Here is a 20,708-nt window from a genome sequence, read left to right on the forward strand (position 1 = left end):
TGTCAGAAACACCTGGTGTGGAAGGTAAGATGTGTTCATGTTTATGAGGTTTCCGGCAAACAAGAGTTTCTTTTTATCTATCTCAGCTTCCAGAGCCCCAAATGTAACGCGCTCAGTCTTACTAGAGGAGAATGTGAAGCGCCACAACCGTAGTTTTCTGCAATTCTCAGGAGGGAGCTGAGATTACTGGTACAGGAACTCACCAAGGCTACGTCATCGGCTGGAGTTTGACATTCTGTGCTCAAATCCATAATCAGGGCACCCTTCTTCGTTTAGTAATATCGTCCAAGAGTTGGTTGATATACAGCAGATACAGCCTTGCAGACAACACTCCACCCTGACGTACGCCTTGTTGAAGAGTGAACCACCTCGATTGCATGTTACCTATCAATACACAGCTCTCCATATCATGGTACAGCTTGTCTATAACAGTCCACAGTTTTCCTTTTACTCCACCATCATACAACTTCTTCCGCAAACCATTATGCCACACACTGTCGAATGCTTTACAGCTGTCAAGAAATAGCACATGAACATCGCTGCCTCGCTCTTGGTAATGCTGAACTGTCTCCTGCAGGTTGAACGAAGAGTGAGTTGAACAGAGACTTTCCTGGTAAGCCATCTGCTGTTTGTTAGGGAAACTGTTATCCTGGCGCAGAGCGTTTAAGTATGGCAGTAGGGCCATTTCAAAGACTTTCTCTATAACGGGGCTTAATGAAATACCGCGATAACAGTTTAGCCGCCTTACACGACAATCATGGGTTGCTGAAACCGATTCTAACCCGGTTCTTCACGGGTCTCCTGCTACAGTAAGGTGACACTTAATGACAGGGATTGAAACTCCCAAAAGTTTCAGCCAGAGCACAGGGCTGGTTAGATGTAAAACTTGCCAGCCCTGACCAAAAAAACTTACCTGCCCCTAAAATATCTTCATATATATATATATATATATATTGATAACTTAAATTAAACCCGACCGTCGGGCAGGTGAATTTGAGAATCTGGCAGTCCCGTGTTGAAAATAACCCGTCCCCCAGGCGGTCGGACAGGCAGGTATTTCGAACGCTGGTAATGATGATGATGATGATGATGATGGTTTTACGTCGCTATTTGCAATATTCCAGCAATATCGCGCCGGTGGACACCAGAATGGGCTTCATATATGTTGGGAATGGAATGACACGTCATGAAATAACTGAAGCAATACCTGTAAGCAGCGTTAAGTCAACTCTGTACACCTTCAAGCAATACCTGTAAGCAGCGTTAAACCAACTCCTGTACACCTTCAAGCAATACCTGTAAGCAGCGTTAAGCCAACTCCTGTACACCTTTAACCAAGCAATACCTGTAAGTAGCGTTAAGCCAACACCTGTACACCTTCAAGCAATACCTGTAAGCAGCGTTAAGCCAACTCCTGTACACCTTCAAGCAATACCTGTAAGCAGCGTTAAGCCAACTCCTGTACACCTTCAAGCAATACCTGTAAGCAGCGTTAAGCCAACTCCTGTACACCTTCAAGCAATACCTGTAAGCAGCGTTAAGCCAACTCCTGTACACCTTCAAGCAATACCTGTAAGCAGCGTTAAGCCAACTCCTGTACACCTTCAAGCAATACCTGTAAGCAGCGTTAAGCCAACACCTGTACACCTTCAAGCAATACCTGTAAGCAGCGTTAAGCCAACTCCTGTACACCTTCAAGCAATACCTGTAAGTAGCGGCGTTAACACCTGTACAACCTTCAAGCAATACCTGTAACTCCAACTCCTGTACACCTTCAAGCAATACCTGTAAGCAGCGTTAAGCCAACACCTGTACACCTTCAAGCAATACCTGTAAGCAGCGTTAAGCCAACTCCTGTACACCTTTAACCAAGCAATGCTGTACACAACGTATGCTATGTGACACGCTTACAGAAAATATGTGAAATCTCGTGAACCCAGACGGGATTTCCACGAAGAATCATGGCTTCACAAATATCCCGATTATCGATCACTATCACTGAGTAATGACCAAATATTTATGTTTGTATGTATATGTATCATCATATCAGCCGAGTATGGACATCTATGGTTTCATTCATGTTGTGTTGTGATCCACGGCCGTAATCAGTGACTGTATATTTGTTTACAAGTTCCAGCGGGTAATTGAAGCTCGGCCAGAAATCAATTATGTAGATCCTCAACAGTTCTGTAATATACGTCGGTCCTGATACAGTCCACGAGCTCCATAAAGTCAAGGCCACTGTTTGATAGCGGGATGAGAGTGTTCCAAATTAGCTGAGTTATGCTAATGGGGTGCTAACGAGTATACTGGAATGTCCTTACTCCTTGTGAGGCGTCCGTGGTAGTCCATCAACAGCGGCGCTGCACAGCCCCACTTAAATTAACGATTATGGTTCCAGTCCGTTGATAGTTCTGACCCACGTGAGAATCGTGGAAAATAAAGATAGCAATAACTGAGTCATTATTCACGGCAGAATATGAGAGAATCCTCGAGAGTAATGGACATACACATACGTCCCGGTTATTATATCAGGCCAGACGTTGTATGGTTTATTTTAGAAATTGGTGATCGATAATTATTACTCCATTGCAATATTCGTTCGTATCTTTGGTCCCTATGAATGAAATGCAAAGTTAAGTTCCCTTTTACGAATATTGTACCTTCTCGAACATTTGACATCACTCCTGACATCCTCAGTTCGAGGGTCGGTCAAAAAGTACTCGGCCTCACCTAGAAAATGATACAGATGCAGTTGTTTTTATGTTTTATTTTTCTACATATTATCTGTCAACCTCAACCAAACTGGTTTTGCCATGTTCCAGCCTCACGATCCCCATTTTGTTTGATTTTTTATCATGGTACAAAATCACAAACTCCAGGAAACAAAATATGCAAGAAACATTTGTGTGTTTGAGATAGGTAGAAGTCAGCTAGAATCAAACTAAGATATTAAAGTGCATACAAAAGCAAATTGAAACTACAATCGCTTGTTAAAGTGACAGATCGTGTTTCATTTTCTGCAATTTTTAAATAAATATTATACCCCAATGTGTTGTGATGACTAATATCTCGTTAACCACATTACACACATATGTGGAATTCTGGATATGGCTTTGCTAATGATTTCCTCAAAATAAAATGGAAGCTTTTCTAACATTGGACAACGAGCATATAGAATAATAACAATATTATGGATATACAACTTCTTTTATTCTGTGGAGGCGACGTTTCGACATAGGTTCTAATGTCGTTGTCAAGCAAGTGATACATGAGTAACAAATTGAGAGAATATATACAGGAGTTGTTGTTACAGTAGATAGGGAATGAGTTGTTTATACAATAGATGAGGTTGATGTACAACGTTGGTATAAGAGATTGAGTAAATTGATAGGAAGCCAGTAGGGTGACCTACAAGGACTGAATTAGAGCTTATACAAATGAAAGGAAGCCAGGATGGATGTTTATACAATGGATGGGGTTGATGTACATATGTGGAAAGAAACAGGTAATGTACACAAGAAATATTATTGATTACTTTATCAAGTGATGGTAGGCATTGGGAATGTAGTATCCTTCATCTCTGTTGAGGGCGGGTCCTATCTTCTTGATGTGTACTGCTTCCTGTACACTCAGAGATAGTCCAGTTGGCCAATGTCCTCTAGTTGGTTGGTTTTATAGTTTAAGGGCGACGTGGGCCAATAAGAGGCCTATTTGCGCCCAACACATTGACTTGATTTAATAAACAATCATAGGTAATTTCATTGCCAAAAGGAATCGTTTAGTTAAGATAAAAGAAACGACAACACTATTAATTTGGATAGATGTATACATATATCGAATAACATCTGCTTTGTGTTACGGATTAAAAACCTTAAGTAATCACTTCCATTTCTGAAACATGAAATACTCATTCAATAAAAAAGCAGTAGGTTCAGATGACAGAGTGTTAAAATGATTTAAAACCACAGAACTAAATCTGTCTTAGCCATTCGAGAGCCTGTCTAGATTACATCATATTTTCCAGATGACGAGACAAAATCTAAAACTGCCCGTTGCACAGACCCATACATGATATTGGGGCCCAAAACTGTTTCTAATGAAAATACATCATCAACCTCAAGTACAGCACTTCTGAGATTATGTCTTATGTTGTTATGCCCAGGGCATGTAATTAGATAATGTTCGATGTTTTCAGGCGTCTCCGAATTGCAATGGCCACATTTAGAAGAGACCGTCTTATCTATAATACTCCTGTAAGCATTTAGCCCACAGTGTCCAAGTCTCCAATGTCCTCTATTTCTCTATGCAGAGTTGCGTCCCTTGGGAGTGACATCATACCATGACAGCTGAGATTATACCAACATAGGTTGTGGCTTTCTCTCAACAGGATGACAGCAATGACATGACTGCAATAATAGTGTCTACTGCGGCGTCAAACCCACCCAGTCACTGCTTCTAACGGGCATATATCTCTCATTACTAAGCACACTAACATATCGTAACGAAATGAATGTTTCATACAAATTGGCTCATCAGCTATTGGTTTCAACATATTCATGACAATGATCGTGTTCGTTGTACCAGGGATTGTCTGACCGCAGGAGTTCTCTGTATCAGGAGTTTGCGCTTGGAGCTTCAGGTGGAAGTGACCCTGCAGGTTTATACAACAAACGTGTGTTTTGCGTTGAAGGTCACAATAATTCAAAAGGACAGGCTGGCCTGTTCCAGGGACACATATAATTTCGTATAGGTTTTCCAATGCTTGTCAGGCGAATGTTCTGCATTAAATACTTGTCAATTGTAGCGACAAAACCTTTCCTTAGCGACAGGAAATCTATGCTATAAACAGAGTCGGGCGTACGAATCATGTGTATGTGAGAAAACGAGGTTTTCGAGAAAAGGTGAATTCATCCTGATTACACGATGACAAACACACACGTCACAAACACATGCAGAGGTCACGCACTTGTTCAGAATCTTCTTTCCGCCGTGATATTGCTTAAAAAGCGACGTGAAACCATACTTACCCTCGATTACATAAAATATTAGATCAGTATCAAGGTGTTGTTCTCTTTTCCGAACACCTGGTGTCATCACTGTTTTTAGTAAACCAAGGAGATAATGTTCACACCTGTTCACCCTTTATTCTGTTTCGGAAGATAATCGAAACTTGTTCTAATTTCTGACTAGACATTCTATAGTTAGGTAAAGAATATACTTTCAGGTACCTGTGTGTATTAGTATATTTTTTTAAATATACAAGTATAATATTTAACACGACTGGTGAATGCTTCAGACTGATTCACATACAGCGGTGTCTTCTATCCTACATGGAAGTGGTAGAAAATACTCTCTAGTACTGGCTTTTATTTTTTTTATTAGCTATTTATACTAAAACTGTTTTCATTGCTTGACCAAACAGACTGAATAGATCGAGGTCACCTTGTCAGTCTCCTATTGCATTAAGAGGGACATGCCCTCCAGCTGCAGTTACTCTATTTTACATGCATGTGTATAGGTATCAAGGATACTTGCGTTCTACCTAACCGATTCGATAATTTCTCTGGTTTGCCTTTTTCAGCTTTTATGACATCTGTAACTACTTCTGAAATGTTTTATGACATCTGAAGCTAGTCGTCAAGTAAACCATCTATCACGTCTGTAACTGCTCGTTTAACATAACTAACTAGTCGTTTAGAAAATGTTTTATCGTCTGCTCAGTATCAGTTCAAAATATACCACACCTGCTACTTGTCCTATAGACAATATTTTATATCACCGTCAACAATTTCTTCCAGAAATGTTTTCTCACACCTGTAACTTGTCTTCAGGTAATGTTCTTATCGCCTATCTAACCAATGATTTGATCAGACCTGTAACTAGTCGTCCAGGAATGATTCAATCTCATCTGTAGCTAATCAAGTGAAGTGTTTATCACAACTATAAATAGGTAATGTTTTAGTTTTAGATTTGTAAATAGTCAGGCCATGTTTTAATCACATTACCAGTCGTCAAGAGCATGTTTGCAAGACGTGTTAATGAGGATGAAAAAGCTTGGATGTTTTTCATTTTTGAAACGAGGTGAAGCTAATGTCTGACTAAATATGTTAATATGTTGGAGCAATCCACTGTAGGATGGTCAACATGTTTGAACCAGAACTAATTCTTGACTCAAGGTGATACTCCGAGGAATATTTCTGTAAACAGAGAACAGATGTGGTGAACACTTTCTCCCAGGTCTCTCATCATAACTTGCTCACAGTTCCATTTTCTCTGGAAGCTGCATAAATTCTTCTTCTTTTTCGCTCATTTTGGCCAATACATCTGTAATGTTTGCCAGTATTCCATAATTCATAACCGAAATAAAAAATACGGGTTGTTTTAGAATTTGTGCACTGAACTCAGTAACAATATTTCCATGGTGTCTTTGATAAGTATAGGATTTTTGGCAGTATAAAAAAAGTCAAAGGTATGATATTACGGCTTCATCCTGTTGAAGGTACCTACCTGTTGCAGTTGATATCTTTACATCGTTTGTACAAACACCCGAACCCTCCTGGAACATATGGAAAACACATCTTCACACATGTTCACGCGTCTTTACACCCTTCTGCACCAAACACGTGTCGACTTAGGATTATGTTCATATTTAATAGCTCTGCCATGTGATATGCATGACGGTCGACCAACCCTGATTGCACAAACATCTGATTTCACTCCTTTCGTAATTACCTGAACTGTCTAAAACACCAACTCTACATCCGCCAATACCCGTATACCTGATTAGGGATAGGAATTTACATATGGAAGTTGTTAGCCATTTTCAACTTACAATCAAAGGTGAACTGCGCTATCCGCGTAAATCATAACGTTGCTGTTTGTGTTGTAATTAACCTGTAGAGGCTGGAAGTCTGATTGTGTTGACGGAAGGGGTTGGTGCTTACTCAGCTTGAACCATTTGAATTCTTACCATACCAGTTTTTACATTGATGTATATTCGAAACATATGTAATTGAATTAAAATTCGACAAAAACAGTTATGTTTTAAAGAGAAACAGAGAGTAATATTGCGATATTTCTAATTGTTGTCTTCAGTCTGGGCTACACACGACTATATCCAGGAACACACACGCAGCTATCAATCCGCCCCACAGACTATTGTTTCTTAGGGATTGGGGCAGCTTGGGCTAGAAACAGCGAGTTGGTGGTTCATGGTCCCTGAATAGATAAAGGAGGCCACATGGAAAGACCACTATCAGCTGCTTCCATTAAAAAAACGTCCGCAGATGATACGATAAAGATAAAAAGATGTAAATAGACAGAAACAAGAACTAAAGAAACGACAGAGTTGCCTATGACACAAAAGAAATATATATATATATATATATATATATATATATATAATATTGTGCATGTATAACACATATAAACAACAGCACCTCATTGACGAATATCCTATTATATGAATTAAAATGAATTGTCCGTCCAATCAACGCCCGATATTATTCGGTATATATTCCGGTATACTATTGCCGTTTGAGTTGGTTCCAAGAGTATTATGAGAGTATGTTAAACCCTGGGGTTTCGGATGAGAACAACTTGCCGATGTGATATGTGTGTTATATATTTCTATGTACCTGTGATACATTTGCGTAACGAATGCAAAAAACACTGCAGGGACATATGTTACAATTAAAATATGGATTTGTTTTTGGGTCACACATACACCAAATTGAACTCCACATGTCTACCATAATACTTTCAAATATCGTGTGACCCTCTTATAAGCATGGAAAAATGAGAGCGATTCTATTACCCTGCAGCTTCTACTTCGCCTACAGTATTTGGAGTTGCAGCTCGAAACGATGTCCCAAGTTCGAGCCAAATTCATGGTTTGACTGCACTATACCTCTGTATACAGTTTACGGTAAACTTCTAGGACAATAGAAACAATCGACATTCCACCTTCATTGAGGTTACACGTGCCGAAATAAACTGAAATCCAGTTCGAGAAAGCACTGAAGCCAGCTCATCCATCCTCTCTTTAAAGTTAAGTACCTGTACATGACCTCATGAGAAAGGTCAGGGTCATTTCCTGAACATGCGCACCATCAGCACATGGTGCGTTGCCATACTGACCCAGGTATGATGGCGCTAGACCACTGGCTCCCCAGGTCCATTAAAACCCAACATCAGACAGGAGAATATCTTTGAAGTCGCAGCTTAACATTTATCGAGTACCTGATACATGATATCCTTTCAAAGTTGACATTTATTGTGCATAAAGACATAGCCAAGAACCATCTGAAGGTACCCACACCTTACACAAATACAACACCGACATCAATCGTTTAACGAACACGTATCATGTTCTGAAACTGGACCGACAGAATCTTAATGTTCAATCAAAGTCCCATGGGAATATTAAACTTTAAATCATAAAACTATTGAGCACTGCTTTCTAGGAGAGTTGTACGTGCATTATTCATAAGTTGTGCTAATGTCTTCCTCCCACTCGTCTATGTGTATTAACAGCTGGTTTGAAGACAACCCAGCAATATGTTCTGCATTGCTGTCAGCAAAACACTTGAACACATTCTGACAGGAGCTGTCACGTGTTTCAGAAATTGGGTGGCGTTGGGATATTGCATCCTCAAAGACAAAAGAAACTATGATGACACTAATTATTGCATAATTTAATGGCTTTGGGGATCGAACAGTCTTATGATTGTGAACATAGAAAGCCCACTTATCAAGATAGCCCAGGAAATAAAGCAAACGCGCATTATTATAACCTTCATCATTGCCAGGAATCCTGATAATGAGAAATTCATTTTTGGTAAAGTAATTACTTAGAAAGCCTACCTTAGTCCACGTAAGCCCCAAACATAATAACATGATCACATTTACCGTCGCATTTGAGTACATGTATTGGAGATTGACGTAGGCTTCTCCACATTGTATCATGAACAAATCAATTGCTGTTTGATATCAACTTAAACACTGCAACACAATTATTTGAAATGTAGTAAGATTATTAACTGTATTAATACATTCAACATAGTCAGAATATATGCATGTCCAATTATTCATAATATTCAAACTATATTTAGGAAGAGACTGCTTGGGGTCTTTACTCGATGTTGAACAGAAAGCGAATATATCACTGAAAATGACACACGGTGTTCGTTGCAAGGGTAGACACGTGCAAAAAGCAAGAATTCAGCTGACCTGTCTGAAAGGATGATGTATGATGTGTGATGTATGAAGTGTGATGTGTGATGTGTGATGTATGATGTATGATGTGTGATGTATGAAGTGTGAAGTGTGATGAATGATGTGATGATGAATGATGTATGATGTGATGAATGATGTGATGTATGAATGATGTATGATGTGTGATGTGATGATCTGTGATGAAATGATGTATGATGTGATGTTGTTTCATCTGTGATGAATGATGTATGATGTGTGATGTATGATGTGTGATGATGTGTGATGTATGATGTGTGATGTATGATGTGTGATGTATGATGTGTGATATATAATTGTGATCTGTGATGATGTATGATGTGTGATGTATGATGTATGATGTATGATGATGTGTGATGTATATATATGTGTGATGATGGATATGATGTGTGATGTATGATGTGTGATGTATGATGTATGATAGTGTGATGTGTGATGTATGATGTGTGATGTTTCATGTGATGATATGATGTATGATGTGTGAAGTGTGATGTGTGATGTATGTGTGTGATGTATGTATGATGTATATGATGATGTGATGTATGATGTGTGATGATGTGTGATGTATGATGTGATGAATGATGTATGATGTGATGATGTGTGATGTATGATGTGTGATGTTTCATGTGATGAATGATGTATGATGTATGTATGATGTGATGTGATGTATGAATGATGTATGATGTATGATGTGTGTGTGTATGAATGTATAATGTGTGATGTATGATGTATGATGTGTGATGTATGATGTATGATGAATGATGTATGATGATGAATGATGTATGATGTGATGTGTGATGATGTATGAATGATGTATGATGTGTGATGTATGATATGTGTGATGCATGTGATGTATGATGTGTGATGTATGATGTGTGATGTATGATGTGTGTGTGTATGTGTGTGTGATGTATGATGTATGTGATGTATGTGATGTATGAATGTGATGATGTATGATGTGATGATGTGATGATGTATGATGTGATGATGTGATGTATGATCTGTGATGAATGATGTATGATGTGTGATGTATGATGTGTGATGTATGTATGATGTATGTGATGTATGATGTATGATGTGATGATGTGATCATCTGTGATGAATGATGATGATGTGATGTATGATGTGATGTGTGATGCATGTGTGATGTATAATGTGTGATGTATAATGTGTGATGTGATATGTGATGATGATGTGTGATGTGTGATGTATGATGTATGATGTATGATGTGTGATGTGTGATGTGTGATGTATGATGTGTGATGTTTCATCTGTGATGAATGATGTATGATGTGTGATGTATGTGTGATGCATGTGTGATGTATGATGTGTGATGTATAATGTGTGATGTATGATGATGTATGATGTGATGGTGTATGTGAATATGTCATGTATGATGTATGTATGATGTGGTGTATGTTGTGTGATGTATGATGTGTGATGTATGATGAGTGATGTTTGACGTGTGATGTATGATATTTGATGTATGATGTGTGATGTGTGATGCATGATGTATGGTGTATGATGTGTGATGTATGATGTGTGATGTATGACTAGTGATGTATGATGTATGATGTATTATATGTGATGTATGGTGTATGATGTGTGTGTGTGATGTATAATGTGTGATGTATGTGTGATGTGTATGATGTATGATGTGATGTATAATGTGTGATGTATGATGTGTGATGTATGATTGAGTGATGTATGATGTATTATATGTGATGTATGATGATGTGTGATATGTGATGTGTGATGTATGATGTGTGATGTATGATGTATGATGTATGATTTGTGATGTATGATGTGATGCATATGATGTGATGATGTATGATAATGATGATGATGTGATGCATGTGTGATGTATGATGTATGATGTATGATGTGTGATGTATGATGTGTGATGTATGATGTATGATGTGTGATGTATGAAGTGTCATGTATGATGTATGATGTGTGATCTGTGATGAATGTGTATGATGTGTGATGTATGTGTGTGATGTATGATGAGTGATGTATGATGTGTGATGTATGATGTATGATGTGTGATGTATAATGTGTGATGTATGATGTGTGATGATGTGTGATGTATGATGTAGTGATGCATGATGTGATGATGATATATGTGATGTGATGTATGATGTATGATGTGTGATGTATAATGTGATGATGTATGTGTGATGTATGATGTATGATGATGTATGATGTGATGTATGATTAGTGATGTATGATTAGTGATGTATGATGTATTATGTGATGTATGTATGATGTATGATGTGTGATGTGTATGTGTGATGTATGATGTGATGTATGATGTATGATGTGTGATGTATGATGTGTGATGATGTGTGATGTATAATGTGATGTATGAGGTGCGATGTATAATGTGTGATGTATAATGTATGATGTGTGATGTATAATGTATGATGTGTGATGTATGATGTGTGATGAGTGATGTATGATGTGTAATGTGTGATGTATGATGTGTGATGAGTGATGTATGATGTGTGATGAGTGATGTATGATGTGTGATGAGTGATGTATGATGTATGATGATGATGTGATGATGTGATGTATGTATGATGTATGATGAGTGATGTATGATGTGTGATGTGATGTATGATGTATGATGTGATGATGTGATGTATGATGTGTGATGAGTGATGTATGATGTGTGATGAGTGATGTATGATGTGAGATGAGTGATGTATGATGTGTGATGTGTGATGTATGAGGTGTGATGTATGATATGTGATGAGTGATGTATGATGTGTGATGTATTAGGTGTGATGTATGAAGAGGGATGTATGATGTATGATATGTGATGTATGATATGTGATGTATGATGTATGATGTGTGATGAGTGATGTCAAGCATATAACATTGGTGACATTCGCGCCTTGGATCACCAACCGGACGCCCAATGACCTCACAAGACAGATCGTCACACATATCAAATTTATCTCCCATCGAAATGCTATGAGTGTTTGCTCTTTATTTAAAAAGAAATCTGTCAAAATCTATTTCATCAAAAATATAAATGAAGTATGCAATATGGACATGTTTTTTCTATTAAGAAATTTTGTAAATATACGCATACCAGTGTCAAATTTAGGCTTTTTCGAAACACGTTTTACTCAATGCCAAAATGTTTTCAACACAAAAATGATATCTTTCGCCAGCTATCAAAACAACTTTTGTTAGAAACTTATTATACATGCTAAATAAGCAGACTGTGCTGGGTTTAATCGGCTGATCGTCACTGTACATCTTTGACCTTCCATCGTTCACTCACATACACAATGATACAATATGTGCAATAAGACTTAAAGCTAAAAGTCACCGACGGGCTAACACATCTGAACGATAAATCTTTCCAACTCCACTGTAGATATCCACTTGTGTGAGCACGTGTCACCTGGAGAAGCGGTACAATGGTAACCGCCTACATGCGTCTGGAAATTTCCAAGCAACGTGAGCCATTTACGTAATTAAAACTCTCCATTCTCGAGTCAATATTCTACAGCAAAAAAATTATGTTGAAGTGAGCGATTACTGCTTCTCAGCATGATGAAGCTAACAGTTCTTTCTCAATCAAACTGCCAAGTACTTCATGAATGTGTTCTGTTCGGTGCAGAACAATAACAGTATTAATGAGCGATGGTGGAAGGCTTTAACTACCCCGAATTCACAAAAAAGGCACATATTACAAACACTATTCTAACAGACAATTCACACACGGATTCATCATGTTCCAAGTGGGATCACCAGTCTTAGTCATCTGTACAGAGTAGTTTCCCTTGGAGACGCCAGACACCTGCTAATGGGATTGCAAATCTGGTTCGCTCGGATTACGTCTCCAGGTTAATCAGCCCAGTATCCTGCTCATGGTTTCTGGGGAAAGTCTGCATCACTTCAGGCTTCCTTCAACATCAAGCATGCACCTCATGATGTCAACGGACTACTATTCAAAGTTAGACTCACACAACTCACTCACTCACTCATGTTAATTACCATACCCCTTAAACGTGTTGTTTCCCCATCACTGAACTTCTTTCAACAACCTCAAACAACACGATATCAATTATCTTCGAACACTGCTCGCCATGTGCAATCGTTGTGGAGACTCAAACACATCAAGTCATACACCGTTAATGTGTGAACTTGAAAAGCCAATATTCAGCATCAGCATCAAATGATGTATTTGCCATCCATACTGTTCCACCATCCCTGGTGTTAATTAGAAACCTATATTTCGAGACAAGTAAAACTATCCAATTCTGAATTCTGATTGAGATTAGGATGACATAGATTAGGTCAGCTCGGTATTTTGCACCTTCCTATAATAATTACAATGATTTCAACCTTTCTCATTCGGGTTTCATGATAGATTACAGACTGTTTTCATAACAATCAAACACCAGCGTGATCTGGTAGATGTCGACACAGTGCAATTGCAATTGTATCCATGTAGTGATCATCGTATCTGTTAGCATGACTTAGTCAGTGGACATCTGCTTTACGAAGGGAATACACGGAGATGAACAGAGGAGAAACAGATGCATAGAAATGAAGGATATGGACAGAGATGGAGGGATGGACAGAGATCGAGGGATGGACAGAGATATAGGGATGGACAGAGATGGAGGGATGGACAGAGATGGAGGGATAGACAGAGATGGAGGGATGGACAGAGATGGAGGGATGGACAGAGATGGAGGGATGGACAGAGAGATGGACAGAGATGGAGGGGTTGTAAAAGATGTTGATCACAGTTTTGAGATGAATGCATAGTGCTTCATTTTGTGTCTGTGTAGACGGGCTAGTCCCATAGACGACAAGGGCCAGTCGTAAGGCAGAGTTCTTTATTTTTGAATCCAGCCAGATGGTGTTAAACACTCGCTCTATTCTGAAACATGTTATAATACATGTATTGGTGTCTCAAAATATAACATTTAAATACACTTAAATCTTTATGGAACATTACATAAACATTAAATAAATACACATATGGCAAGTGACAGCTATTGCAATTATGGAAAATAGCATTATGAATAAAGGCTACCAAAATACACAGAATTACCAGCTATGGGCTGAATCAAATGGCTGGTGCTTCATCAGAATGCCTTCAATAGTTATCTAAACACAATATCAAAATTATAAATGCTATTCAAAACACTAGTATAAAATACATCACGAGTGCAATACAAATTACTTTTAAAGCAACGGTTAAGCACAAATACATCACCAATATATTGAAAAGTATTTTATCTCAACATTCCATATACTACATCATGGCTGTGTAGTGATACCCGTCACGAATACGTAGGGTATGTAACTGCCCGGGCGGAAGGAGTCTGGGCATTGAACTGAGAACTGAGTTGACCTGACAGAAATGCCACCCGAGAGATCAATGAATGTCTTTGAAGCATAAGTTGAAACAGAAGCCTCACAAAAGCTTTACGACTGAAAATATTGGGGGCGGTGGGGTTACCTCGTGGTTAAAGCGTTCTCTCGTCACGCCGAAGACCCGGGCTCGACTCCCCATATGGGTTCAATGTGTGAAGCCCACTTCTTGTGTCCCCCGCCGTGATATTGCTAGATTATTGCTAAAAGCGGCGTAAAACTAAACTCACTCACTGAAAATAGTGTTACTCAGTGTGGCACCTTCTGACTTCTGACTCCTGCCTCTGACGTGAAACGTGCCCTACATTGGTCAGTCGACCGAATACTACAACAATACAAACACCACGGACTTGTGATCTTGTGATGTGTCCCTCATTTACATGTGTTAGGAGTGTAAGGAGTGATAAATCGATCATACATGACTCTCATTTTAACATGTGTGAATTCTGGAGAATGTGGAAGTACAATCATTGCCTGTAAATATACTACGTACGACAAACACATGTCGTTCATGTGTATGTAGATGAACAGTAAGCCTGTATACAATATTCTGGGGAATCCAAACACAAAACCATCCTGATCATATTTAAATACAAATGCATCAACGGCTCAGATCGACCTGGAGGTCGCTGTTCCTCTCCTGACTGGAGCAATACTTTTTTCGAAAACTAATTAATTGCATCTAGTCAATGCAAGAATCCAATGGTTCTATTCTGAACCAACATCACTGTTATCGTCAAAACATTGACATCCACTGAAAGATAAACATGCGCTTGCAAATCCTTCAAACAGAAGCCCGGGCAAAGAAAATCAATCCATTATTCATCATATCCAATTAGGTGGAAAACATATTAAAATACCTTGACGGCCATTTTCTCAGCGGTGTCCACGTTCGTGCACCTTCCTGAACAATGGGCTTCCTAGGAATATAATCAGTACCTTCAGTACAACGTATGTGGGTGTTTCACTCACCAAAATTGTCGAAGGCCGTAATCTATATTAGATGTTGTAAGCGATGTGGAAACAGTCGTATTGCAATCTGTATCGTCATGCGTGTTCCTTTCACTCACTTGATTGTCTGATCCGGATTCTCTTGTGTAAACCTCCTCATATACAAATGGATGTCATTCCGTGTGAGTGCTAGATATATCAAACATAACGTCTTTTCGTATCTTAAGATCTTTTAAATTAAATCAAAACGTTTATTATAATAAAAGGAAGCTCCACTAAAAGAGGAGTTCATTGTAGGGCTCGCTAAAACTAAATCGCCCGTACAGTTCATTGAACGTTTTACAAATGCAGCTGGTTGACCTTCGGACTGACGGGTTGAGAAAAGGTTTAAGACAGAAATTAGGCTTACAGTGTTTCATGTGGATAACATATTTTTACATTTTTACATTTTACAACTTATGCAATCTCTGCCAGAAGTCGAGTATCTTGCACGATTCCAACTGTAAAACATGGACATGTATCTGTGGATAGAAGGTGAACATATCCTACCCTACAGGTGGCATAAACACATGCAGCACCAGGTCAAGTATTAACCTGAACAAACACCTGGTACAAGTTAATATCACATCAATGACTCGTCAAACCTGTCCCTGTATGTCTCCTAGAAATGTTTTGAAAGCTCTACAAAGGCCTATTGCGTGTTGTAACTCTTTGTAACATTTAGCATGAGTCCTATGACGTACGTCAACTCAGTTCAGTCATGGATCCTTCCTGGTCGGGACAAGCCACATCATAACTGAAGTATTAAAGGATCGCAGTAAGTACGCAGCTCTTCAAATGAAGCATAACTTATATATGTGTACCATTTAAGAAAACGTTGAAACTGCTTTAAACTGTGATCAATACCAGACAAGCCGGGTTATAACTGAAATTTCTTTGAGAGACATTTTAGGAGTTGTATAGATGAAGGAAAACCAAGTTCTATGCATAGTCAACTTCTTTATTGCAATGAGTGCGACGTTTCGGTGTAGGTACTAACACCACACCGTTATCATCACCAGCTTGATAACGGTGTTAGTACCTACACCGAAACGTCGCACTCATTGCAATACAGAAGTTGACGATCCATAAAACGTAGTTTTCCTATAACTGAAGTGTTTATAAACCTTAAAGGACCGCACTAATTTACTTAAGAAGTACATGGTTCTTTAAATGAAGGAAAGCTTTCATATATGTACCATTTGGAAAGGGTTGAAACTGTCTTTAACTATGCTGGTTCAGAGAGAAGTTGCAGCTGGGAAACCCAAGCTGACGAGTTAAACCAGATGAGATGGAACACCACCCACGATATTCTGACCAGGGTAAGTCTAGACGGTGAAATTAGTGCTAAATATGACGTGGAGACGTTCTCACTGTGGGATATGGGTAATCGTTATCACTATATGGATGTACACAATCACCTTTGACTTGGGAGACAAGCAAAATGCATTTCCAAAGAATTGAATCAATCTTGCTTCGATCGACAATTGAGTCTGGCTCAGCACATTTCAGTTTAATGTGACGGGGAAAACCTTATGGAATATAAGAGCTTATAGTAACTCTATATTTGGTATAACAGTGAACTCCGGTTGTAACTGGTCATGACCACTAATACACACTACAAGTTGGCGGTCCCCCGAAAACATTTAGCTATATCCGTAAGTTCGTTAAAAGCATGTTCGTTATTTACAATAACAACAATTAAAAGCACAATTATGATGATCATCACCGCTACCATCACCATCATCATCATCATCATCATCATAATCCTCACTGACTGACTGACTGAGTTTAGTTTTACGCCGCTTTTAGCAATATTCCAGCAATATCACGGCGGGGGACACCAGAAATGGGCTTCACACACTGTGCCCATGTGGGGAATCGAACCACGGTCTTCGGCGTGACGAGCCAACGCTTTAACCACTAGGCTACCCCACCGCCCCCATAATCATCACGCTACCATCACCATCATTATCATCGCCATCATTATCACCATCTTAACGATCATCATCAGCAGCATAATCATCATCATAACGATCATCATCATCAGCATCACCATCATAACGATCATCATCATCATCATCACAATCATAACGATCATCATCGTCATCATTATCATCATAACGATCATCATCGTCATCATCATCACCATCATAACGATCATCATCATCATCACCATCATAACGATTATCATCATCATCAACATCACAACGATCATCATCATCATCACCATCATAACGATCATCATCATCATCACCATCATCATCGTCATCATCATCACCATCATAACGATCATCATTATCATTATTACGATCATCATCGTCATCATCATCACCATCATAACGATCATCATCGTCATCATCACCATTATAACGATCATCAGCATCATCACCATCATAACGATCATCATCGTCATCATTACCATCATAACGATCATCATCATCATCATCATAACGATCATCATCGTCATCATCATCATCATCACCATCATAACGATCATCATCGTCATCATCACCATCATAACGATCATCATCGTCATCATCACCATCATAACGATCATCATCATCATCATTACCATCATAACGATCATCATCATCATCACCATCATCGATCATCCATCATCATCATCATCATCATCATCATAAAGCATCATCATCATCATCATCATCATCATCACCATCATAACGATCATCATCATCATCATCATCATCATCATAACGATCATCATCATCATCATCACCATCATAACGATCATCATCATCATCATCACCATCATAACGATCATCATCATCATCATCATCATCATCATCATCATCATCATCATCATCATCATCATCACCATCATAACGATCATCATCATCATCATCACCATCATAACGATCATCATCATCATCATCACCATCATAACGATCATCATCGTCATCATCATCACCATCATAACGATCATCATCGTCATCATCATCATCATAACGATCATCATCGTCATCATTACCATCATAACGATCATCATCGTCATCATCACCATCATAACGATCATCATCATCATCATCACCATCATAACGATCATCATCATCATCACCATCATAACGATCATCATCATCATCATCACCATCATAACGATCATCATCATCATCATCATCACCATCATAACGATCATCATCGTCATCATCACCATCATAACGATCATCATCATCATCATCACCATCATAACGATCATCATCATCATCACCATCATAACGATCATCATCATCATCACCATCACCATCATCAACATCATCACCATCATCATCATCATCATCATCATCACCATCATAACGATCATCATCATCATCATCACATCATCATAATCATCATCATCATCATCATCATCATCAACATCATAACGATCATCATCATCATCATCACCATCATAACGATCATCATCATCATCATCACCATCATAACATCATCATCATCATCATCACCATCATAACGATCATCATCATCATCATCATCATTCATCGATCATCATCATCATCAACGATCATCATCATCACCATCATAACGATCATCATCATCATCATCATCACCATCATAACGATCATCATCATCATCATCACCATCATAACGATCATCATCATCATCACCATCATAACGATCATCATCATCATCATTACCATCATAACGATCATCATCATCATCATTACATCATAACGATCATCATCATCATCATCACCATCATAACGATCATCATCGTCATCACCATCATCATCATCATCATCATCATCACCATCATAACGATCATCATCGTCATCATCACCATCATAACGATCATCATCATCATCATCACTCATTATAACGATCATCATCATCATCACACACATCATACTATGATCGATCATCATCATCATCATCACATTATCATTATCATCATCATCATCACCATCATAACGATCATCGATCATCATTATCATAATCGATCATCATTATAATCATTACGATCATCATCGTCATCACATCATAACGATTCATCATCGCCATCATCACCATCATAACGATCATCATCATCATCATCATCATCATCATCGATCACATCATCATCACCATCATCATCGTCATCATCACCATCGATTCATCATCACATCATCACCATCATAATGATCATCATCATCATCATCACCATCATAACGATCATCATCATCATCACCATCATAACGATCATCATCATCATCATCACCATCATAACGATTATCATCGATCATCATCATCATCATACACGATCATCATCATCATCACCATCATAATCGATCATCATCATCACACATCATAACGATCATCATCATCACATTATCATAACGATCATCATCATCATCATCACCATCATAACGATCATCATCACATCATCACCATCATAACGATCATCATTGTCACATCACCATCATAATCGATCATCACACATCATCACGACCATCGAATCATCATCATCATTACATCATAATCATATCATCATCATATCACCATCATAATCATAATCATCATCACAGCATCACCATCAAGTCACGTTCGCTCGTCATGCCGAAGACCATCATTCGATTCCCCACATGAGTACAATGTGTGAAGATCATCATCACATCTGGTCTTTACCGTCGCGATATTGCTGGAATAATGCTAAAATCATCAACGTAAAACCTCACTCATAACACTAAAGGTGAAAAAGAATTATTACTTTTCCATATCATTTAAGACTGTAATATTGATCATCATTATGGATAACAACCTGGTCTGATTCTTTTATTTCGAAAAAATAAGTAACTGTTATTGATAAATTTTGTCTATATTATAACAGTTAACGAACGTGAAAAGAAAGAAAGAAACATTCAAACCAATGTATGCAAGTTATTGCAAATGGGTGTTTGACCACTTTGACTACTCTACTCATGAGTAGTCTTATATGACTACTTGTCTACTGCTGATGGATACTGTTATGTCATCAGAATCTAAATATTTTGAAATGTTAGCTATACTCATGCCAGTAATGGTTGTCAATACCCCCCTCCCCACCCCCCCCACACACCTCA

The sequence above is a fragment of the Haliotis rubra genome, unplaced genomic scaffold, assembly GCF_003918875.1.
Source record: "Haliotis rubra isolate DU_JTF1 unplaced genomic scaffold, ASM391887v1 Scf138, whole genome shotgun sequence".
NCBI classification, from domain to species: domain Eukaryota; kingdom Metazoa; phylum Mollusca; class Gastropoda; order Lepetellida; family Haliotidae; genus Haliotis; species Haliotis rubra.